The 25,620-nt window shown below is 44.0% G+C and overlaps 1 protein-coding gene across 46 annotated transcripts in view; it reads right to left on the bottom strand.

Moving 5' to 3' along the window:
• Window positions 1-25,620, bottom strand: part of LOC141578007 (uncharacterized) — a 192,699-nt gene that overhangs the window by 139,297 nt on the left and 27,782 nt on the right. For 45 of the 46 annotated variants that reach the window (XM_074366510.1, XM_074366513.1, XM_074366511.1 and 42 more), the window contains one exon: window positions 1,241-1,426. The gene's annotated coding sequence lies outside the window, so the exon portion shown is untranslated. Of the gene's footprint in view, window positions 1-1,240; window positions 1,427-23,084; window positions 23,941-25,620 lie in introns of those variants that run through there. The other variant, XM_074366505.1, reaches the window with a different exon arrangement.

The following is a 25,620-nucleotide window of genomic DNA, read 5'->3' on the forward strand; positions in this document are numbered from 1 at the left end:
TTACACAATCCTTGGGTATTTACAGAAATGAGAATCCCATCTCCAAACCACAAGGCATCCCTTCGGAGCACTGAGAGTCTACACGGGGCTGTTATAAAGCCTTCACCACAAAAGCTATGCTCTCCTGCACTTACGAGGAAAGAGCAGCTGTGCCCGGGCTGCCCACGCGCATTATTTGCACACTACAGCACCTCTACGGGGGAGGGACGCCTAGCGAGCCCCATCTGTGCAGGACAGAAAACAAGCCCGAGAGAGGTTAAGCCGACCTACCAGTTCTCCATCTCACAGGATTGGTCACTCCAGAGCAGGACTCGAACTCAGACCCACGTTTGTAATCACGGTACTACCGTGATTTGTGTGCTTTTTGTGTGTATAATACATTTGTTTCTGGCATGAAAGGATATTTAATAAATGATCGGTTGTCCTGTCTATCTCATTTGCTCACAATCAATCATTATAGTGTTGAATTGTACTCTTTTTCCGTGGAGAAAGGAAAGGAACGAGCGGGTGTTAGAATGAGGTGGGGCTCCATTATTTATCTGGTACCTCATCTCATCCAAGTCCCCAACCAGGGAGAAGGAGCAAATGTTTTCTTCATCTTTTAAAGAGAGGGCTCCACTGATGGTGACTTAACTCCAAAACCAAGTCTGGGGATAGAGCACATTCAGCAACCAGAGCTTTATCACATGTAGGAAGGCAAAAACAGCTCACGGGAGGGCTCAGGGGGTCACCCTGATTTAATTTCAATCGATAAAACAATAATGCACTCTAAAAATACTAGCATGCAATGGATTGGCTCTTTCTTGACATCTAGCAAGTTTCCACAGCCCACATGTAAAATTATCGTGAACCAGTGAAAGGAAGTGTCTACAGACAAGAAAAATCAATGCCACAGGTAAACTGAAACCCAGGCTGGAGGAAAGGAAGAGAAAGGGCATAGTAAAGAAGTGGGGAAAGGCTGGGGAAAATAAATCATCACACGGACTCTCAAGCATCATCCAACAAGCATATAATCATTCGAGAGAGAGAGTTACTGAGGTCCTATTCTGTGCAAGATTGTAGAGCGGGTGAAGCAAGAGCGCAGCGACCATGGTGGCAGCAAGTGGCAGGGCTCAAATACACTTCTGATCCCGGTAAATGGCACACTTGTCCTCAGTATAAAGGAAAAAAAAAAAAAGTAAAATAACTCTGTAAACTCAAAGCATTGTTAAAAAAAAAAAAATGAACAAAACCTAAATACCTGGACAGACAAACCAAGCACATTGCTGGATCAGAAGACAGCGCTGTTGGAATGGCAGTGCTCCCCAGAACGATCCGTATATTCAACGTGGTCTCGATCACAATCCCTGCGGTCTCCTATGCAGAAACTGACTAGCTGCTGCTACAATTCATATGGGAATTCGAGGGTCTCAGTAACCAAAACGTACTTGAAAAAGAAGAACAATGTGAGAGGACTTGTAATTCTCAATTTCAAACCTTACAACTGTATGTCTAGGTGAGATTAGAGGCCATTTTAAGTTATTAATGTGTTTATCCGTATTTTCTAAATTCTCTACAATGAATATAACTGTTACAATAAGAAAAATAAAAAGTAAGGTATCTTTTAAAACATGCACACCGATTCATTCATTGGGAAAAAAATATTTTAACTATAAAGAGGTAACCAAATATCTAGTGAAAAAGGACTACTTAAAAAGAAGTGTGTATTTACACTTTTCATAAATTGAAAACTGAAAAGCACAAACACATCAAGTTTCTAGGGAGATCGATGCAACATATTAATAGTTATTTTCAAAAATTCTAATTGAACAATGAAAACTCAAGAAAGGGAAAATCGCGATTGACAGCCAACTGCAAACACATGGAGAGCAAAGGCCTAGAAATCACAGTTCCTTTAACTCTGATACTAACTCAATAGAAGAGGAAATTCCTCCCTGTGGGGACAGTGGATTCCCATGCATAAGACAGGATACACAGTACAAACTGCACTAGAATCTGGGGTGATTTTCTTAGAAGAATTCTAAAGTTACAACATTGCTGAAAAACTATAAAAACACTGAAAGACATATTAAAACACACAGTCATATATATTATATAGAAACATATGAAGTCTGCTCCCTTGTTGCATAGAAATACAAACATATTTGTTCATTTATGGGCACTGAATATTTTATCCCAGGTAGAATATTTCAACTAAAACAAATAATCAATAATACACACCTCTTGTCAAATCTACTTGATAAGGTACTCTGCTATGTAACCATAATGTGTCTAAGATAGATCTAAAATTAGTGAAAAAGATCTTTGTATGGTTTCTTGAACTCTTCTCAAAATTCCAAGCTTAATTTTAAAATAGATCTGAGCAGTATTTCTATATTAACTTTTCCCTCGTGAAATGAACAGCACAGTCTGTTGTCAAAATTCTGTCCTTACAATGATTCACGAGCACTGTATCCTAACAAAACTGCTGGACAGCAAGGCACTATCCAGACACTGTGACCAAACAAATGAAACACAAGGAAGACAGTGACCCTATTCTGGATGTCTTACCGTCTGTGTCAACTCTGGGGTTTTTATTTGATTGGTTTGATTGGGTAGCAAAATAAAATCAATCAAGTACTTTCTTCTTTAAGCATTCTGTAAGTCATGACTCTGTTGTTAGTGTCATGAGAAGGAAAGAGTAAAGCAAGACTTCATTAGGTCAATTAGCAACAGCCATCACTGGGGAGTGAGTAATAAAGAAGTTAACTGATAGCAATGCTTCTGCCTACATGAGAACTAAAATAAACCTACACTGATCTCTTAAAGGAAAATGAGGAGATGAGGCCCCAATGAGAAAAACAAAAACTAACAAGAAATCAAAAAAGTAAAAAGTTTTTCATTAACGATTCCAGGAAGGAGTGGAGCATGGTGGTGAAGAGCACAGATGCTTGGGACAAACATGAGGGTCTGAACTCCCACAGCACTGGGTAGCTTTGACACTGATAAGTCAGTGAAATTTTCTGCATCCCAGTCTCCTATCCATAGACTGGGGACAACAACAGCACCCGTCTCCTAGAACGGTCCTAATAATTAAGTTATTTTATATATAAAAGTTTAAATAAAATACCTCAGATATTAAATATTACCCCAAAAGGACAAGGAAAAAGAAAACAGAGATAAATTGAAGTTCATCAAATTTCAAAACTTTGCTTCAAAGACACCATCCAGAAAGTGAAAAAACAACACACAGCAGAAATTTTTTCAAATCATTTATCTGATAAGGAATTTGTATCTACCAAAAAAAAAAAAAAACAAAAACAAAACAAGAACAAAAAGAACCTCCTACAACTCAACAATAAAAAGGCAACTCAATTAAAAAATGAATAGAGGATCTGAAAAAAATTTAACAAGGAAAATATACAAATGACCAATAAGCACAACGAAACGATGTTCAATATCATTAGCTGTAAGGGAAATCAAGTCAAAACCACTAGGAGAAACTGCTTCACTCTCACTACAATAGGTTATAATCAAAAAAAGAGTAACAAGCACTAATGAGGACACAGAAGATGCAGAGGTCGCAGCCGTTGCTGGTGAGGATGTAACACAGCCTGGCCACTTTGGAAAAACGCCTGGCAGGTCCTTAGAGAGTTGAACATTTGGTTTCTGAATAACCAGGCAATTTTGCTTCCTGGGCACACACGTAAGAGAACTGAAAACAAATGTTCACATAAAAACTCCTACAGGAATATTCACGGTGCCATTACTCATCACAGCCAAAAAGCAGAAACAACACAAATGCCTATCACGTGATGAATGGGTAAACAGAGGGGCCCAACCATACAGAGGAATATTATTCAGCAATAGCAAAGCATAGAGTACTGACCCAGGCCACAACGTGGACAAATATTGAAAACGTTACTCAGTGTGAAAGAAGTCAGTCACGATAGATGCTTCCACTTACATGAAGTAACTCGAATTACATGAAATTTACAGCAGAGGCAAACCCACAGAGAGAGAAAAGTGGCTCCCTGGGGCTGTGGGAGGATGGGGAAGATGGGGATGTCTGCTTATGCGTAAGGAGCTTCCTGTTGGGGGGATGAAAATGTTCTAAGATTGAATGGGATTCACAATTCTGGGCATAGAGTAAAAACCACTGTATATTTTAATGGGTGAATTGTTATTAAAACTGTTAAGAACGAGAGCACCTCGGGCCAGTACCTTCCCATAGTAAATGCAAATTGCTAAATTTTATTACAGGAAGAAGAAACTGCCCTCAGCATGAAAGCAGGAGTTCAGCAAATGTGAGTTAACCGAAATTGGACAAGAGCATTTCACTTGAAACAGTTGCTGAGTGTACACAAAATATTAAGACATGACAAGGAAAATCAGTTTGACATCACGAAGAAGCATTCTGCTTCAAATGCAGATCAAGGATTCTGCAAGCCCAGCTGATAGAAATGACCAGAGAAGAAACCTGTCTCTTTAAACAAGCACCAGAGCCAACAAGGAAATACTGGTGAGGAAAGCAGGCGGCCGAAAATCTGGAACAGTTTGTTACAAATAATTTTCCAATGAAAATTCAAAAATAAAATGAAAGTGATGTAATACTGTGTTGACCTCACGTGAATGGGCTTCCTCCAGTTCTCGACAGTTTTGTAACCCCGAATGAGAGACTCAGGAGTATCAGAATGGCTCCTGGGAGTCCCCAAATGACTGCCCACCAGCACGCTGACCACAATCACATCTGCCAGGGTGGAATTGCAGAGAAGAGACCAACTCCTGAAAGGCACAGGAAATATTGACAAGGGAAAAAAAGGCTGATGTCAGTCTTGGGACAGAGGCCCTGAGAGCAGAGGCCAGAAGGCTGCAGGTGAACTGGAGTGGCCCTGGGGCAGGAAGGGACCACGGGGGAGCAGATCTCAATTCTCTTCTCTCTCTCCCTCGGGTAGGAGAGATAAAGTCTGCATCCTTCTCACCTGGAACTGTGGGTTCTGGCTGGCAGAAGTCTTACCGACATGGAATGAATGACTCAAGACTGTGGAAAAAGGAAAGAAAGCGAGAGGGAGTAGGGAGCCAACTCCAAGAGCCTCTCAAATGCTCCCATATTTATTGTGTATAATCAAAGAAAATAGTCTTTAACAGTTGTGTGATAGTAAACAGGAACTTGGGGAAAGACAGGATGAGACAGAGATTGTAGAATCGACAATGAGTAAAAAGGCTTAGTTTACCTTTAGGGGAGTCATGGGGAGAGGGGAACAAGATAAATTCTTTAGATATTCATTACAAAGCAGACCACCAGTCCAGCCAGGTCCGTGTTTTGGGGATAATAGACTATCTAACAGCACGCACGCCCAGCATTTATAGCTGAGGGCCTGGGTCATTGCTGTGCAATGAACAGAGTGCTATCTAAAACCTCAAATATGCAAGCAAGGCATTGTCTCTGCTTTTTATGGCAAGGAGACAGGAGTGAGGATGCACTGGTGCTTGCTTGAAAGCAGTTACTAAGCACAATTTTTCTTCTTAAGGTTCACATGCGTCTGGAGTCTGTTAAATTTGTTAACCCAATCATGGGCTATCACATGGAACCATTATGGAGAACACCCTAGGATGACAAATCCTGGCTCTGGGTCTTTTCCTGCCAGCTTCGGCCATTCCAGCAGGGTCTAGACACATCCCTGAATAACGATCCCACAGAACCATCCAGACTCTTAACTCCTGGTGCTTGGAACTTAATTTTAGCTCTACACAACTTAACAGAGAAAAGTTTCAGAAATAATAGATATTATATTCTTTTTATATCTCATCATAGAACTGAATTTTCTGATTGCTCTAAGCTGCTTCTACTTGGTAAATCACCTAATTCTGCAGGTGAATTCAGTACTTTCCATTGCGCATAACTAGACAGTCTGGGCCCTCTGACTTCTATTGGTCAAATAAATACCGATACACCTAATTGATTTCATTGTTCATCAAATTCAGCCTGGAGGTGAGGGAGTGTCACTCTGTTCCTCAGCCCACCCTCTACTCTATTCTCTTCAGCAACTCAGGCCTCCTGAATACAAAACGTAGCATCTGTTTCCCTTCACCTACAATTTCCACAAACGCAACAGGAAACATCAGCCTAGAGAATGAATTCAACACAAATGTTAAAACAAAAATCTACAAACCTGAAGCAACTCCATCTCCGAATCATGATACACAATGACATGAAAGTAAGTGTGTCAGGTACAAAGCACGCGTGAGCCTGACCACCTCATTTCTATTCTTCAAAGGAAGGAAGTTTTTCATGTTTTTTATTATCATTCTTTGTCATTGTATCTGATTAAGCCAAAAAATAGTTTATGAAATAATTAAGCACTGCAATAACAGATTTTCGCTGTATCAATTACAGAAGGCATTCAGAGGGGATAGGAAAACCCACCAATGTAAAAAATGCAAAATTTCTTCCCCTGTTAAGAACACGTATACAAAATGCAACAGAGAACTCAAATTCATGTGGAGAGGAGCAAAAGCCACAGAATCAAAATCATTACTATGAGTCAATTCAAAATTCACTGGACAAACATGCTCAATGCATTCAAAGAATTTTAAAGGCACACTGCTAACCATTCACTTAATGATCTACAGGCTAGAGGAAGAATTTCCCTCTTTAACAGACAACAGAAATCAATAGGTTGCCCCACCAAATGAGGACCAAACAGCAATCAGGTTTTTAACAGTTCTAATAAATCAGCATGTTCTAAACATCAAAATCCAGAAATTTTAAACATTCATTCACACCACAATGAAACAAGCACTTAAAAAAAAAACAATAACCCGAAGAAACTAAGCACAATTTTCATGTACCTGGATCAATGGGAACTTCTTGTAACGCTGGAAGAAAGAACAGGCTATAGCCTTTTACTTAAAAAAAAAACTACATTTAAAGATAACTGCTAAAACACATTTCATCCTTCATGTTGCCTTGAAAAATCTGAGGCACTCGTATCTGATCAGAAAAGCAATTCTGAGTAATAGTATGTTACAATTCAGTGCCAGTTTGCTTTAGTAGAAAAAAGAAAAGCTACTGTTTCTCATCCTGCACAAAGAGTAAAGAACCTTCCTGCCTCTATCTCCTCCTATTTTCTAAGCTCATTCTCCCCAACCCTTCTGAAACAAGTATGAGATCCTTTTATTCCCACCAATATGCCAAATGACAAAAGAGTATCAATTTATTTGTATAAATATATGCCTACACCTTGATCTGGAAGAGAGAGGTATCAGAAGGCTATATGAAACTTATTTCTACCTTCCTGAAATCACACACACACACACACACACGTTCACAGAGACACAGACATGTACACACTGAATTACTGGGCAATTCACAAGCTGAGGACTTCCTATTTATAGAAGATAACTTTGTAGTTAGTTTAAAATACAAAACTGTCAGCTTTTGAAAGCCTTCATCATCTGCTAAATCATCCAAATATCAACGAGACCCAATTAGCCTTCTCTGTAGAATATAATTTCCCATGATGGCAAAACAGACCCTAAGTAGTGGATCCAAGACTCGTGTTTATCACTACCTATGATCGTTTTTAAACACATAAACAGATTCAGAAAGTATGTCCCAACAACATTTATTCTTATTGAAATAGCATATGTATTCAATAGTCTGTACAGAAAATAGGTCCCATAATGGTGTTTAAGAGCTATTTTGTGTATTGAAATATTTATTTTTAAGTTCAGACAAGGAGGGTCTGTATTACTCAGTTGTAGAACACCTGCTTAGCATGCACAATGTGCTGGCTTCAGTCCCCAGTACCTTCATAAAAATAAATAAAAATAAGTGCTTATTTAAAAATAAGAATAAATTTATAAAAAGAGTAAATGCAGACTAAAAACCACTGCAAACTAGGAGCCATAATTTTAATAAAAACAAGAGTTTCTATCAAATATTCACTGTATGACAATCAAAGAGACAACCACAAATCGCCCCTGACAACCATCACGTGTGATTCTCAGCAACCCTACTAAGTAGACACCGAAGAGAAACCCAGCATTGCGGATGAAGAAACGGAGCTCGGAGGAGCCAGGGACGCTGACCGTCCTGCTCCCCGTGACACCACGTCAGCCCAGGATGAGCGCTGACAGAGCTGCACTGTGGGGACACCCAGCTGCACGGAACCTTGGTGCACTGGGGAGTCCCAGAAAACACTCAAAACTGTTCAGTGAAGAACCAGCTCAAATATATTACATTGTGCCACATCCTTTAAACAGGGAACATGACTGAGACCTTTTTGATGCCTCCGTGTCCTTTCTGCCATTATCAATTATTTGCCCTCTCAGCATGCCCAGTCATGAATTGGACCCCATAGGAAGTGCACTCAGATGGCAGAGCTTTTAAAGCTGTTTTATGAAGTTTGTAAGACTCTGTCTATGCCTCACACAGGCGGTCATCCATCACTTCCCACCGGTGTGGATGTACCACATGAAATCACACCTTTCTGCTTTTTAAAATCCATCCATGTAATCCAGACTTTTCAATAGCAAAGAAGAAGCTCAACCAGAAACAGTGGATAGCTTTTCACCAAATGGTCTCGAACAGCCCATCGGACTACCTGGAAGCCCTTTTTTTCTATTAAACCCACTTCCAAGGACTTCATCATTTTCTGATTAGTGGATTTGGCCTCTGACTGGCCTACTCTGAGAGCTCCCAGCCTCACATCCGGGGGTGGGAGAGGACCCTGCTGTTCGGGGAAATCAGTGCGGAAGGCGGAAATCTTCCACCCAGGTCCGCACGGGTAGAAGTGCCACAACGTGCTCAGAAAATATACCGTCAGAAACACTGGGCTCCCATGGACTGATGTCACATTAACCAAACTCATGAGAGACTGATGTAAAGAAACCAGAATTTGAATTTATTAATGTAACAGGAGATGTGAAACTACGAACCAGACTGAAATATCAGAGTTCAACTATGAGTACAGATTCTCCTCAACGGCCCAATCACGGGCAGGCAGTCACATGGCAACCATGGACAGAAGCAGAGCAGGAAGGGTTTCTAGATTAACTCAATGGACTAAATTTCTGTTATACGAACAGATCTGCTGCCCAGAAGACATTTAAAGCCAATCACGGTGCACTGTCCGTGGACAGTGGCTGAGGCACGACTGTGGACACCTGTGTAACTCTCCATCCCCTGTCCTTTCTGGGCTACTTGATGCACAGAGGTACAGAGATCCAGGGATGCAGATACCTCTAAACACCCAAAGCCCATCCCTGGGAGCCTGGAAACCAGACAGCCAGGGTTTAAATACCAGCTCTGCCACTTACTAGCTCTGTGACCTTGGCCAACTTACTTACTATCTCCGTGCCTCAATTTCCACATTGTAAACCTGGGATAACAATCAAATCTCCCTTACTCACTTGTTGTGAAGATTGAAGGATTCATTTCTGTAAAACGCTCAGAAAAGAATGTAGCACATTTTTGGTGCTCAACAAATGTGAATTTAATAAGAAAGTGATTTACAAGTCTCCCTACTAATCATCTTCTGTGTTTCATGGTTAGTCTGAGTCCCAAAGAAATCCTTATTTCCCCTCTTATAAACTCTTGGAGAGCACCCTTCTCTTGCACCTCACCACCTGTTTAAACTGAGAGAAGGGATGCCTCCTCCACACTCCTCTGGTCCATGGAGAGTGCTTCCCCCTTCACACCCCTGACCCCTGGTCAACGGCTAGCACTCTTCACAATAACAGATTGAGGTGTGAGTCCGGAGAGACAAGCAGGGCATATGAATCCTTTCCTTTCCCTCCAGTGTTGGCCACCCTTGTGAAGCACCCGGGATGCTCAGCTCCATGGCAGGGCAGCCCTGTGCAGGATGGGGCAGATCATCTTAAGGGAAGGCTCGCTGTGGCCCAGAGTTACCTGGGACTGCGTCAGTCTCTAATTCTGGGACACAGTATCATGACACGCATTTTCCCACAGCCCTGAATTTCATGGAGAACGTGGCTTCATCAGTAATAAAGGAGACATTTATCGCCTGTCTGTTCTTCTGTGTCATCTCTCAGTTGGCTGCTGGAGAAAACATGTGTATAAGTATTGGGTCCACTTAAGCCCCAATATATATGAAGTACCAAAAAATTCTGTGGCTTAACATTGGTTCAGGGCGACTGTGTAACGGTCCTGACTTTGCTGATGCTAAATTATGGGTATAGGAACTATGGAACCTCCTCAAATATCTTTCATCATAAAACCAGCTTTTCTTATTTTCCTGTTTCTTAGTAATTGCCAAAGACTCTAAAATGATGGCTTCATACAAAACAGGAGCTAAACTTTATGAGCCCTTTGACATTCCCACTGTGCTAAACAATTTACATAATTTCTAATTCTCACAATTCTGCAAAGCATATACGACCATCCCCATCTCACAGACGAGGGAGAAACTCAGAACAAACTGACTCAGGCTCACGTGGCTCAGTGGCAGCGCGTGCACGCAAACCCAATTCAAATCACTACACCCCTTCTTCTATGTACAAAATCACCTCCCACCAAATGACACACAGCGGCTGGGTCAATACTCAGGGAACTCAGTACACTTTTCAGCTTTAAGGTGCTCAAGAGGCCGCTTCTAGCTGCTTTATAAAATCCCGGCTCACTGGTTGCTAACACTGGAATAAAAGACCGATTTTGCCATTGTTTGCACAGCAAGTCTGAAATGTTCACAGCGAGATGACAGAATAAAACAAAGACATAAGCAGAATAATTTTTCCAGGTAGACAGACATAATGGACATTGTGCTATTCTGAAGCACTAAGCAAAGGAATCAAAGCAAAAAAATATTTCTTAAGCCTTCTTTTACAAACAGGAAAATTAAGACTGTATGAAGGTGCAACAGGGCCTCCTATGGCTAAAAAGACCTTCCAGGTTGCCGGGAAAGATGCAACACAAAAATTGCCTGTTGAATCAGAAACAAGAATCAGATAACTAAAAGCTTCTGTAGCACATACTGCAGTTTGCTTCGGGGAAGGGAGGGGTATTCAGTATTTAATCTGACATTGCTAATACCCTTGAATATAAACAAGACACAGGCTCATGGAAACTCATCCTTGAAGAGGAAAGAATCCAGTCCAGCCACTTCATTTTACAGGAGGGGAGACTGAGATCTGGGATCTGTCCTTCCGGCAATCAGCAGCAAATCTCTCTCTCCTAGGCCTCATGTCATGCACTGTAGCAAAAACCAACAGATCTGTACTAGACCTCTATTCATAAAAGTCACGTCTGTATTTTTCCAACAGTAGGTAATCTAAGTATCTTGCAACATACTTCTCAAAGAGCCAGGAAATCATACAAGTGTATTGAAATACAAAAACTTTTATTTGCACATTAAAACAGCATGAGCTTTATTCTATTAAAAAAAGTGACATGTCAAATCAATGTTTTGATATTTTAAAACCTATTAAGCATGCAGAAAAATAAATCAAAATTTCTTTAATCACAAAAGAAAGAAGCTTATTCCCTTAAAATGATCAATGTGGATTTTTCTAAACTTAATAGTTCTGGTCAGATTTCTACGAATTTAAATGTCTGAGTGGATGGTTACACGGCAACATGAATTTTGAGTTGTAACAACACACATTCTGTTTAAATAATCTTCAAGGCCGTCTGCTTAAGGTGATTTAACTAGTCCCTGTCTCACTAGAATGATACAGATTTCATTAAACCTTCATACTGCACACACACACAAAACCCTGAATCCTTGTTACTTTAAGCCATATTCATATATTCATATATATGCATATTGAATATGCATCAGAAACAAGCCACCCTCTTTAGTATTCAGAGTTCATCCTTCTAAACTATCTGTCCTTGTGACAGCATATTTTTACTGAGCAGCTCTTGGGTGCTTCGTATACAAGGCGTCTACATCTCACAGTCAAACAAGGTAAACGGCATCACTCAAATTTCACAAATGAGGGAATGTACTTAAGCCATGAAAACAACTTACATATTCATCATCAGGAAAGAAAAGAGTAAAGATTTTACTTACAATATTCACTGACAAAACTTTCCTCCATACTAAGACTACATAGAACCAATTCAGTCTTTGTAAATTTTTCTGTCAATAACCACCGCTAGAGAAAAACAAGCAACATCATTAGCAATGGTTGGACTTTCAAAGCCCACTCCTATTTTGCACTATAATCATTTGTAATGTTTTGTTTTTAGTGTTTACAGAGCACTAAAATAAAAAAATATAAACTTTTTAAGTCATTGCCTGAGAATGCAACATTTGTGAAAATGTACAATTTCAATTTATGCCACTCTGTCTCACATTCTCACTGGTGTGTCTCCTTTGAAGGCTTCATCAAACTGAGACCGCTAAAATCGTTCATTTATGGACTCACAGGAGTTCGGGAAACCACTCAACACGGGGCTGATCAGAGGAGCCATTGAGAAAGCATCCTGTGCAGCCTGGGTTCCAGCCCTGAGTCTGCCAGCGCCAGCTGTGTGAGATTTTGGACAAGCTGCCCCATCTCTCAATCCCTCAGCTGCAAAAAAGGAGACACTGATACCTACCCTTAAACACCTGCTATGAGGTAAAACATGAGGAAAGCATTTTAGCCTTAGGGAGGTGTCCACTCAGAGCAAGCTTGGTCATTATGATGATGAGGATTACTTTTAATAAGTTAAGGCAGACAAAAAATTAGAAATCACCATAAAGGAGAAACATTTTACGTCAATTAGCATTTCCTTTTGAATGGATTGCAGATAGTTTTATAGAACTTTTTAATAAACCAAATTTTGTCCACTAATTATAGATTTACAGGTTCATGGACATGTCTCCAGAAAAAGAATTAGAGGCCTCTAATCTCTGAATACTAAGAAAGAAAAGTTTAAAAAAAATCACGGGGGAGATTATACCTCACTTGAGAGAGTATGTGCTCAGCATGCATGAGACCCTCAGTTCAAACACCAGTAACTCCATTTAAAGATTTTTTTTCAAGAAATGGAGAATTAAATCAAAAAGATGGAGGAATACAGAATTTTTTTAGAGACTCAAGTCAGATTAAAGATGGGGGAAAAATATCCATTTCTCATATGAAATCTTGAGAACTATGTAAACCGGATCTGAGTTGTCTAATCTTTTAACATTATTCATGAATTCATATTACCAAGTCTTAAAACTGCCTGATAAACCACAATGGTGATACTGATCATAACAGCTGCCAACACGGATCGAGCTCCGGCTAGGACTGCTCTGTTCGGCCATCTCTTCCCCTGAGGCCACACCAGGCTCAGAGCACTAAATTTTGTCATTCATGAGCATCTCGTTTAAGTCCTCCCTTTGTGCTCCTCAGTCTCCCCTCACCAGCCCCTCTGAGGGAAGCACTGTTATCATCTTCCCCACCCGCAGGTAAGGCCACTGAGGCACAGAGACTAAACCTGCTCCAGGTCACATCGGCATAAAAGGACGTCTATATTTCTGCTGTTTTACTATTGACAAAGGAATCTGAGATATCAATTCAAGGGAGACTGTTAAATAATCAAGTCTGTCAGGTCTTCACCTCAAAGAGCAGATACTATAGATTCCTGATGTAGGATGAGGCTGCCGCCACAAACTGACTCAGCTTGAAATTAATATCCAAGATGAAGCAGCGGATACACGTAAATATTCACGATTGTCAACTCCGCTCACGGGTCTGGGCCCTTCACTGCCTGAACGGGGGTGAATCCCCCACCCCTGTCAGGGATGGAAGCGCGGCTCTTCCCAGTGTCACCCAGGCTTCACGGGCTGTTTCCCCCCACAGGATCTCCACAATGATTAAAAATCTCTCAAGATTTTTACACCATGCAATACTGAAAGACATTTCTGCAGATGGAGCACTTTTTCAGGCTTAAAAATTTTTTGCTTACACTCAGCAAGGGGGAAAATAACACATGACTCTGCAAAGTCTCTGAGCCTCACCACTCACAGGAGTAGAATGGCCTCAGCACAAGATGACTCTTCACGGATGAGAACAAAATAAATCCGCCCCCAACCACAGGCACTCCCAGAGACAGCGCTCAGCAGTCTTCTGCACACTCACGGTTGTGCAGCCCTCACCACCATCTATTTCCAGAACACTTCATCACCCCAGAAGAACACCCCTGCCACTAGCAGTCACTCCCCAACCCCTCTCCACCCAGCCCCTTGCAACCATCACCTGCTCTCTGCCTCTGCATGTGACTATTCTGAGCATTTCAGATCACTGAAGTCAACAATATGTGGCCGTTTGTGTCTGCATCCTTTCACTTAACGTGCTGTTATCAAGGCTCGTCCATGTTGAAGTGGTATGAGCATCTCTCTCTTTTTTTTTTTTGAAAGTGTTAAAGTTTATTAGAAGGTGGTAAGTACTATCAAAAAGAGTAGAGAGGAGCATAAGTGATGGTGTTTCAAAGGGAAAAGGGCGGGTTGAGCAGTCAGGGTGGTCTTCCCAGAGCAGGTGGCCTTTTTCATATTCCCCTTTATTTATTTTTTCTTTTTTATTCACTCTTACGTCTGAATAATGTTCCACTACATGGAGATACTACATTCTGTTCATCCATTCAGCAGCTATGTATGGACGAGGTACAGAAGAATGAGTGTAAGAGGTGACTAGGCAGGGATGGCATTTAAGCAAAGGGCAAGATGTGCTTTCAAAAAAAAAAGAAAAAGCCAACAGAGGCACAAGGAAATTCAGCGCGTTTCTGAGAAAGTGCATGCTTGCTTCAGCATGACTGCCGTACAGGGCTGGGGGGGTGGGGAGTGACAGGAGACACAATGAGGGAGTAACCTGAGAATATTCCCCATGCAAGCAGCTCAGCCAATTCTCCTCCTTCATCCTGTATTTTAGAGCCATTTTTGATAGGTTTTCTATTTCAAGTAACAGTACTTAGTTACATCTGATCATCTGCATCAGATCACCTTACCTCCAAGCCACAGAAACTCATTCACTGACTGGAGCAGCTCCAAGACATAACGGTGATGGACCAGGGAGTCTTGCAGCATCCCGGCCTGCAGGCACAAACCCCCACATGTTCCATGGTGATGTCCGGAAAGTAAAATGCATGGAAATATCTCACTGCTTGTGCACGATATCTGCCCCCAAATTGCCCCAAAATCATGCTGACAAAGCACTACTGAGCCCTCTCACTACAAAAAAAAAAGAAAAGATAGAGAGAGAGAGAACAGAAAAGAAAAGAATAAAGCTAAGAAGGCATATTTAGGGTCTTCCATTGAAAACCAGCAAGCATCACTGCCAGTATCTCAGCTGGAATGGTCCTGTCTTCAAAAACCACTGCACAGTTACATTGCAAACGTGATAGACATATATGTATTCCACGTAGATGATATTACAGTAGGATTTTTCTTTTCAAAATTTCCAGTTGCAACATTAACACAAGAGAGTTTATGTTTCAGCTTTAAAAAAATCAATTATCTTCCACTTTCTTAATTTTGAACCTATTATTATTTTATAAAGGGTGCTATGCTGCAAATTATAAACCAACTGTTTGGCTTCTGCCAACAAGAACTTTATGACTTCACTATTTCAAAGCAAGATTTAATGATGCTTTGAAATGTGGGGCCTGGGGCGCTCACTAACAGCTCTTTAAATACTGACAAGGATGTGCTATTTAAGTAATGCAAAGGCTCTAAATCTACATTAACTCAGAAACCAAAGAAACTACACCAAAGCCTTACTTTATCATTTTTAAATTTTGCTATGCTTTTGAATATTAAATTTCTTAAAAGATATGATTTTTTTTTGAGAAAGACAGCAGCTGTATTAAATTTCCTCTCACCAAGAAAGCAATCTTTATCAAGAATAAATACCCCTATGGAAATCCAAAAGACGGGACGTTTCTAGCTAAGTGAACATGCAGATCTCAACACAAGCCTAAATCCTATCAGATCTCACCCGAACGAGCTCAACAAAGTCCTGGACTACCCTGAAACTTAGCTCTACTTTTCCAAATGTTGGCTGAGCTAAGATCATCACACAAGGCAGGGAAGAAGAGAAAAGTCCACCTGGCTGCATCCGTTTTCTTCCAGCCACAAGGTGCCGTTAGGGGGTCTCCGTTAATAAGCCCTCCCCATGAGGAAATCCGGCATCCACACTGCCCCTGCCGTCCCCAAGCAGCCCCGACGCCCCTCTCCCACTGGTGGCTCCCCAGCCTGTCAATGGTCTTCTAATGACCCTCCCAGTTGCTGGCACTCTCCCCCTCTTCCCCGCTTCACACACACACACACACACACACACACACACACACACACACACACAGCCAGGACAGCCTTCCCAAAGCACAAATTTGATTACGTCACCCCCACTTCAAACCCTTCAGAGGCTCCCTGGTAGAGTTCTAGCCCCACCCCCGACCCTGCTCGCCCACCTTCACCACAGTACCCAGGTCCACAATGACCTCAGGTGCCCCCTGACATGCTGCTACTTCCCACTTGCCTCCAGGCTCATTTTGACGGTTTGTCAAGGAAGCCTTCCTTCCCTCGAACCTCTGCCCTTTGGGTTAGGTGCCCCTGCTGTGTTCCTAGAACATTCTACGCTAAGACAACTTCTGACACTGCTAAGCTCTCAAGAAGCAATACATTTTTCTTACTACTGTGAGTCCACCCTCTCTCCCCTGGACACTCAGAATTGCATGTGTTATGAATAAATGAATGAAGGGGTGGGTCTCAAAGGGACGGGCAGAGTTGCTCTCACCAACCCCGACCCCTTCTTTCTGTAGAACATCAGAAACAAAACCAGGAGTACCTCTCCTGAGGGTCACTTTCTGCTGACACACTTCACTGCCTCTTCTGTGTCAGTTCTAGTAAAAAAGCAAGCTCCTCCAAAACCCTCCATCCCTAGGCCCACTCCAGGGTCCTCCCAAGCAGGGGCACCCTCCACCCTGGACCACACAGTGCACTCTCACCGAGTCCCCACCCCACAAGCCTCCAGGCCTCTACCCGGGCTGCTCCTACCACCTGAGTCACCCTCTTGATTCCTTCTCCTGGCTGACTCTTACTATGTCCTCATAACTGAATGTAGAGCCCATTTCTTCAAGGAAGCCCTCTCTGATCATGTCCTTTAGCTCTTGGCTGGGCTCCCTCTACAGCAGGACTGCTTGGCGACCAAATGGTGTTTGTCCACCTGCTCCTCGGAGACCATGACCTCTTGGAGGCCACGTGGGAAAAAGGAGTGAGACGACAAGAGGGGTGGGAAGAGCAAAAAGCAAAATCACAGCCCAAGTCCCAGATTCAAGGATTCCGTCTCAGAAGAAAAGAATAAAATATTTCATACGTATGTCATTTGGCTATGAGTTTTGTGGCTCATGGAAAGCAAGAGGTTGGTGTTATAGTCTAAAATCCAAGTTACATGCAAAGAAATGTACATATTCATATCCAAAGGAAACCAGAGCTGCTCAACAACAGTTTGCAGTTAAAATCAAAGGAACTTTGATAAAGGCAAACTCTCTCTCTCTTTTTTTTTTTTTTTTTGTATCATATAGTTGTAGAAGTATTTGTATAACTAAGTGATGGCTACAGCCTATGATTCTGCACTGGAGTGTTTGGGGCTGAGGAAGCCCAGATTACATGCACTGTGTAAATACAATCACACCAACACACTGACAGGCGCCCTAGTGGCTGAGCTGAAATTCCAAAGCAGACAACCTTACGTAGCAAGACAGCTCTCATTAGAAAATAAGGTATGCAATGTTCTGTACTCAATTACATACGTTATATGGGCCATTAAGCGATAGTGCATCTTGTCTAATGAAACCCCAAAATAAATTGTTAACGTCGATTTTCTCCTTCTGACCCTTCTTTGCTAATTTTGGATATCAAACCCTCACTCCATACGGAAAGCTCAGATCTACGCTGCAGCAGGTTACATCCCGTGGAAGAAAGCCTATCAAGGGAGAACTGGAGAGTTTCCCTTCAGAAGCTGCTAAGTCTGGTTTTGCACATGTACGTCATTTGCAACTACGTCAGCGTCAAAGGAGTAAGACCTTAACTCTGTGGGGCGAAAATCACTGTGGTGCTTCTGAACCATTAAAGAACACTGAGCTTTGTGAAACAGTCCTGAGGCACTTAAATCGTACTTTTTGTGAAAGGCTCCAAAACTGACCCAATTCACCAATCCAGGTACAACAGGGAGGTACCGGAATTAGTAGATAGAACATGCCCTTGAAGTCTGACAAGGCCCTGCTTGAATCCTGCTACAGCATTGACTAGCCTCTAAACGGACCAATCCCTTAACCCCTCTGAGAAGGCTAGCCAATCTTCAAAAGGGGGCTGCCACCGCCCACCTGGGGGACATGGATGTGAATGCAACACGCAAGTAGTGCGGCCGACTGGTACCTGACACGAGGCCTGGCTAGTTTCCCTCCGCTGCCCTTCTCCCCCTTTAAACTTGCATTGTTCCCCCTGGTAAGGGTCAAGCCCCCGGACCAGACTGCCCGATTCTTCTGTGTATCCCCGGATACATGCCTTACCTTTAGGAGGCCAGAAAAAGAACTATCTCCTCCAACGTCACTATCAATGTTCTTAAGAGTCTGGGTTTTTTTAACTCTATTTTGCAGGGAGACTATTCCAGAACTGTCCAACCACCATTCTCCACTTTGGCTCCTCTCCCAGCGCCCGTCCCTTCTCACCTCAAATCTTCTGTCTGCTGGCCTTTTGTTCGTGGGAAAGAGAGTCCGCTAGGGTGGAGACTCCCTAGGCCTCTGTCCCTCCCAAACAGGTGAGTGTGACTACCTTCTCCCCACTCCCCACTCCGACTCCAGCTTCCGAGGAGGTTCCCCTCCCGGACCATGCAGCCTCTGCATCATGCCAAGACGCGCACGCGTGGCCACAACCCTCCCTTCAGATTTCTTCCTGGGTGGCCCTGCCCACCCCGAAGACCCTTAAGGATAAATGCCATTGCTCTGAAAATCCCAAATGCCACTGACTGACACACCAAAGCTGCATGGTCTGGGCTTTCCTCCAACCCAGGCACAGCCCTGCCCCGCCTCAGCCTCAGTCTGCACCTCTCGAGATGAGCTCATCCACCTGCACGGCTGTGAACACCAGCTAAGAATGACGACCCCCAACGTGTATCTGTGTTCCGGCTCCTTCACCTGAGCCCCAGGGACATAGACCCGAGTGCCTCTTTGAAGTCCTAACTTGGATGACAAATGGAATCTTAAAAATGCCTCATGTCCACCATTTACTCTAGAGTTCGATTCCTGTCAGGTACCTCCCAGGCTCCCGATTTTAGTAACAGACCCAGAACCCACCTAGGTGTTTGAGGTCACATTCAATTTCCCCTGTTCCTCCCCCCGGCCCTGCCCTGGAATCAGTCCTGTCATTTCTATCGCTAAGCCAGTCTCAAGTCTGGTTCTGCAAGGACCACGGATGGAACCCCACAAGCTCATAGCAAGGTGCAGTGCATCACAGTCCTCCGAAGAGAGCTACCTGGAGAGGGAGGCATCTCCTGCCGCTGGTCACCTCAGAAGGCACTGGATTCTCACAAAGTAGTCCCAGGAGAAGGGACTCAAGTTTCTCCTGTGGTCTGAACTTTGAAGGGCCCGAGGTTTGGGGCAGTTCCTAGTTAGCAGACACACCTGCCAGTGAGCAGATGAGGATGGGGGAACCCAGGCAAGGCTGTTCTCACTCCAACCCCTGGGCTATCGGGAGCCACGGGAAAGGCCTGTGTCCAAGGCACAGCCCAGCCTTCACAGATCCCAGCCTGCATTTGCCAACCCAGATAGCCTAGACCCCTACTTGCTACTCTTACTTCTGTTCTGTTCCCCCCCAGAATGCGATGGACTCTTTCAGAAAGTCTGGCCTGTCTCAAGCGAGACCAAGTCAGTGAAGGATGAAGTGTCCACAATTTGACCAGGGCATGAAAGGAGAAACAAGGTCTCATGGCCAGCATGACTTTGGTGGCCAAACCCTTTCCCCGGGTGAGATGAACCAGAGTGTGGGTGAGAATGCAAGGTCACTTCACGGCTGACTGGGGTGTTGGAGGCTCACTACCGAAAACTAACGACACGGCCGTCAGTGGTGGACGTCAGCTGCAACAGACACGGAGTCAGCTATTTACTGCCAACATGGGTTAATAGTAAAGGCTGGTACAGGGAGGCCTGCATGGCTGCTGAGGCAAACCACAGACCCGGCTCTGAATGCCCACTGGCTGGAGCAGAGAGGAAGCTACGGTCCCCTTTAGCGGTCCCTGTGTCCACCAGATCCAAGTGAGCCAGCTACTTAGGAGAAGGCCATGTTGTTCTGATACTCAGAAAAACCAGCCTCGTAAAGGGAAAATAAGAGTGGCATGGAGCTTAGACCCGCTCCTGCCTCTCTATGAAGGCAAAGTAAAGTAAATGGCACGGGGAAGGTGAATGCAAAAACAAAAAACAAAAAAAACATAAAACCGGTGACTGCTTCCTCCAACAGCATCCCCTGCAGCTGCTCATCTCCGAGCCTGCCACTTTCTCACCAGTGACCACCGGCCAGGAAGCTCCGTCACACACGTCACACAGCGACAGCCCGGAACCGCGTGCTAAGCACGTTTGTGTGAAAGACAGAATAAAGGAAGATGCTGCAGATTTTGACTTTCCAAGTTTAAATACTCCATGAAAAAATCCCTCAGCAGCCGCCTAATTCAATTCGCATCTCGCTTCTTCAAAACAATCAAACAAATTTAATAAGTGCGCATTTGTCACCAAACATAAGGAGGACCAAACTGGTTCCTCAAAGCAAGGATTTTAACAGGTATCAAACCCCAGTGGGTGATGTGCTAACAAAGCAAAAATTCCAAAAAACTAGAAAATAAAAAGATGACTAGGATAATATATGGATCAAGGCAACTGTTAAGGTTTTTGCTTTTTAAAGCGATGGGGACAGCACGGAGGACAATCTGGCTATTTCCAATGCAGGGTGTGCACAGTCCACTTTTCAGACGCAACAACATGCTCACAGGGCGGTACAAGATAGAAAGGGAAATAGAAAAAGGAAAAGAGGAACAGCGAAAATTAGAAACACATGAGAACAAAAATAACTGACAGCAATTACAAGAATTTAGGTGAGTTTGGTGAGGACAGGGACGAGGGGACGGTGAGACCCACCCTCACCTATTGTTCCAGGGAAGGCAGGGGCCTGAGGCGAGGGGCGCTGCCGGGGGACCCCAACGTGGTCAGCGCCCCAAACCTAAACTTCACCTAGATGCGTGTAGACAGCTTTTGAGCTACAAAATGTGGTCGCATTTCAAGCTTTACAATTTTACTCACTCCCAGCAAGAGTAACAGGAGAGAATTAGGCTCTGTTCCTGCACGAAAGCATTGTTTAAAAAAAGTAATGACTGTGGAATAGTAAAAGCAACAATGGAGTAAAAGTGACTGGAGGAGAGCGTACTTGACCCGAGCTCACTGGCCGTGTTATCTCACTGACGTTCAGATGCTGGCTGAGCCCTTACGGTACCAAAACAGACAGATCCACCAGGAGGGAGGTTTAATGCTCTGCTGTATTTTGATGCCGAAAGCCATGCCTGGTACACGAGGTTCTGGGTAAACAATGGTGACAGTGTCAACCACTATGGGCTAAGCACACAACCAGCTACTCCGCCAAATCCCAAGGACACAGTTCAAAAGGCAAAAACAAGCTGGCATTCTCTGGTGGGTCTGCAGACTCAGAGCCAAGCAGTTGCTGAGCAAACATATCACAAGTGATTCCTGTGACAAAAGAGGAGGGACTGGCCAGGGGGCTGGGGCAGGGCTACAGGCTTCCACTGCTCACCCACCATTCAGTCCAGGGGGATAAGGTGGTCCCTGCTTACGTTGCACCGATGCACCTACATTCACTGACGCCTGGGGACTAAGCAGGAGGTGACAGGTTACGGGAATGGAGCCAGCCTGGTAGTGGCACGGTGCTGGCATCTGTGCCCTCGGCTATGCCCAGACCACTACATCTGCCAGCTCATCTACAAGAAGCAGAAGGGGAGAAAACCGTGTAGATCACAGGGCCCTGCGAGGACAAGTACAGGTCATGGCCACGATATGCCTCGCCCCTTCCTTAAGCCATAGAGGTATGACCGGGGAGGAAGTGAAAATTCATCCAGAGCCCGCCAGGCACCACAAGCAGGTGGGACTCGTGTCCCCTGTGCCTGTCACTCACAGGAATGCCCTGGACTATCTTTTTATCAATTCTCTGGCATCTTCTCCTCCAACTTACCAACAACCAGAAAGTAGAATCTGATTTTAGACTCACAGAGAATTGCAGAACACCTCCTCCACTTCGGGCCCGGCAGCACGTGCCAGGTCCTCCGACCGCCACCTGTGGGACCGCCATAAGCCCTCTCCAGAGTCAAGGCCCGAGGCCGTAGGCCGGGGGGACACAGATTCCCACAATCTCCCCAGCAAATAGGGACCACCTCTCGGCAAAGGCATCTCACCCTCTTCTTCTCGAGGGATATCTCAATAGATACACAGGGAAACAGAGTAGAAGGTTTGGGGGTAGGCAGCCCAGAAGAACTCGTCTGCACTTCCAAGGCAAAGTGGGTCCGTTGACCTAATCACAGGGACAAAGTGAGGACGAATCTTTCCCTGCTGTGCCCCATACTCCGTGACATGCCTTTCCCTGCGTAAGAAGTTCATTTGGAAGCCCCTGTCAGTGTTTCTGTTGTCCTAAATTGGCATGGTGGTTGTCAGGCAGGGAGACAGGGCCTGGGCCGTGCAGGTGCTGGACCTGGGAAGCAGGAGACACTGGCTCCACCCCCAGCTCAACCAGCGCCTCATTCTGCATCTCAGGATTCAGCATGACATCTATAAGCAAAGGAATGAGACTGTCCCAGGAGAGGCTGTCCAACAGGAATGAAATGTGAGCCATTTAAAGAAAGTTTCCCAGTTGCCACATTTAAAGAGGTAACCCCCCCAAAAAAACCCCTAGAAACTGATTTTAAGAACATATCTTACTTATTCTACTGTATGTAAAATACTATCATTTTGACATGTAAACAATAAAGAAAGTAACAAGATTGTTTACATTCTATTTACTAGACAAGTCTCAGCGTCTGATGTGCATTTGACGTACAGCACATCTCAGCTCAGAGTAGCCTCCTCCCCAGCTCTCCTAGCATCAGTGGCTTTGGCTAATCTATTGGACAGCAACTCCAGGGGTCACACCAGGGTAATTGGCTGAAAAGCGGGAGTAAGTGTCAATAATAACCCTAAAAGAATCTCTCCGAAACAAAGGCGGATTCACTTTTAAACGTCTGAAAACTGGCGGGTTGCTCCTCCCTCACGCCTTGGCTACAAGACAGCCCTCCTCCTTGCTGATCCCTTTCTGGATGTAGGGAAGCAACCCTTCATATAGCCAGGGTGGCCGGGCATCCAGGTAGACTTTCCTGTTCTCTGTGTCCAGTCCCACGAAGTCCTCATTCTCAAACAGGATGTACAGCAGGAGGATCTTGTCCCCAGACTTGTCGGATGCAACGTCCAGCCACTTGGATTTGAGCATGATGAAGAGAGACTCAGTGAAGTCCTCGATCCTCTTCTCCACCACCCAGCAGTCCTCGTAAATTGACGGCCACGTTGGTGCGCGGCTGCTCGGGCACCTCCCCATGCAGCACAAAGACAAAGAGCCGAGAGTCATAGAGCGGGGTGCCATACAGCTCCTCTGAACGTGGAGCTTCTCGAAGGTCTTGGCCAAGAGGCAGTCGGTAATGGTGACAAGGCCCACGACCTTGTGGTGGGTCTGGAAGTCGCTCCACCCATTCTCGGGCGCATAGTGGTGACTTTAGTGGATACAGAGTGCCCACTGCTAGCCGCACGGGCTGATCTGCCTCACCAAGGAGATTCGCTTATAGATGCATAACAAATTCTGCTCTGAGATGATCCCCACGGGTTGGACCACCACGGGGAGAGTCTGGTGGTCCTCAGCACACTGCACGTAGTCAGGGATGTTCATGTTGCAGGCCCTGACGAGAGGGAAGAGGAGACCGAGGTACATACTGTGCTGCGGGCTGCGGGCCTCACTGGGTTGCGGTGACCTGGTGTGTACCAGTCAGAAGGCAGGGGAAGCCCAAGCAAAGCCGGGGGTACAGTTTGTCCTCAGCGTCTGCACATGGCTACCGCAGCTCAGATCACATTACGTAGCTTTTGGTCTAGGCCTCCACCCTCTGCAGAAAAGGGTCATTTCTTGTTTTCTGTTTCCAAGCACCTAGCCATGCCCTGATGCAAAGTCAGTGCTCAAAACTGCTGAATAAAGGAATGAATAAAGGAACTGCTTCCACACCCCTCAGCAGGATATAATGCAAAGAAACACAGTAGGATCAAAAGACCTGGATTTCAACTCCAATTTATTTGAACTCCTAAGCTGCAGAATACTTGATAAGAAAACTTGCTTTGGGGAGGAGGGTACAGTTCAGTGGTAGAGCACATGCTTAGCATGTATGAGGTCCTGGGTTGAATCCTCAGTACGTCATTTAAAAAAAATGAAACAAATAAATAAACCTATTTACCACCCTCAAAAATATTTTTTGAATTCCAAATTCAAGAAAAAAAAAAACACCTTGCAATTGACACAACATTGTAAACATGAGTATACCTCAATTAAAAAAAAATCCTTGCCTTACAAGAATATATTTGGATTATGGAAGTTTACAAATGTAAAATGCCTAGGGTACCACCTGCATAAGAAGAAGGAACTGTTCAAATTTACTATCCCTCATTTATGAGCTATATTTCCTTTGGGGGTTTATAACCTCTCAGAGCTAATTTTCTCAGATTTAAAAAAAAGAAGGAAACATTACCAGATTCTCCATACTGCTGAAGAATCAGATAAACCTATGATAGCATCTGACCCACAGAGTTTACTCAATAAATGCTTGTTGAATGAATGAACAAGCAAAGTGAATGCTGCTCCCTGCCACAGAGCATAATGATGGTACTGCCTGGAAATCCCAAGCCCACGTTTCACCCGACTCTACACTAACCATGTGTGACCTGGGCAGGCCTGTGTGTTCCTCTTAACCCCAGTTTAATCATGAATAGAAATGAGGGCAATAACACAAACCTCAAAGGGTTAGTGAGTCATTACTGAATTGTATCCCAACTTTTCAAGATGGAACCTTTAAAGAAACTTGGGCAAAAAGTCCGTAGGCCCTCTCCATATTATCTCTTACAACTACATGGGAATCTACATTATATCTCAAAATAAAAAGTCTAATTTATTAAAGAGGCTATTGAGGTTAAATGAGCTCACTGTCTCAAATAAGGAACACACAGTACAAATAGGTCAATGCCCAGCCCATGAGATACACTCAGTAAACATTCCCACTGAGCCCACTGGTCCCTCAAACTTCAGAGCACGATGATGTGTCCTCATGGCCAGAGGCCCCTGCACCTGAAACTAACAAAGCTAATGGTCCCCACTTTCAAGAGCCCCTGCCGCCACCGTAGGTCTAATTTTGTACTTGTAATTTTTTTCTTTTTATTAAATAGAAAAACGTAATTGCATAGCCTTCAGGTCACCAAAAGCAGACTACAGAGATCATGATGGCAGCCCTTCTTCGTGAAACAATAAAATGAAAAGCAATTTCCACAAGATCTCTGTGTAAATCTACTAGGGAACTTCATCCTGGACTGAGAGGAAGAGG

Source organism: Camelus bactrianus, chromosome 6 (genome assembly GCF_048773025.1).
Source record: "Camelus bactrianus isolate YW-2024 breed Bactrian camel chromosome 6, ASM4877302v1, whole genome shotgun sequence".
NCBI classification, from domain to species: Eukaryota; Metazoa; Chordata; class Mammalia; order Artiodactyla; family Camelidae; genus Camelus; species Camelus bactrianus.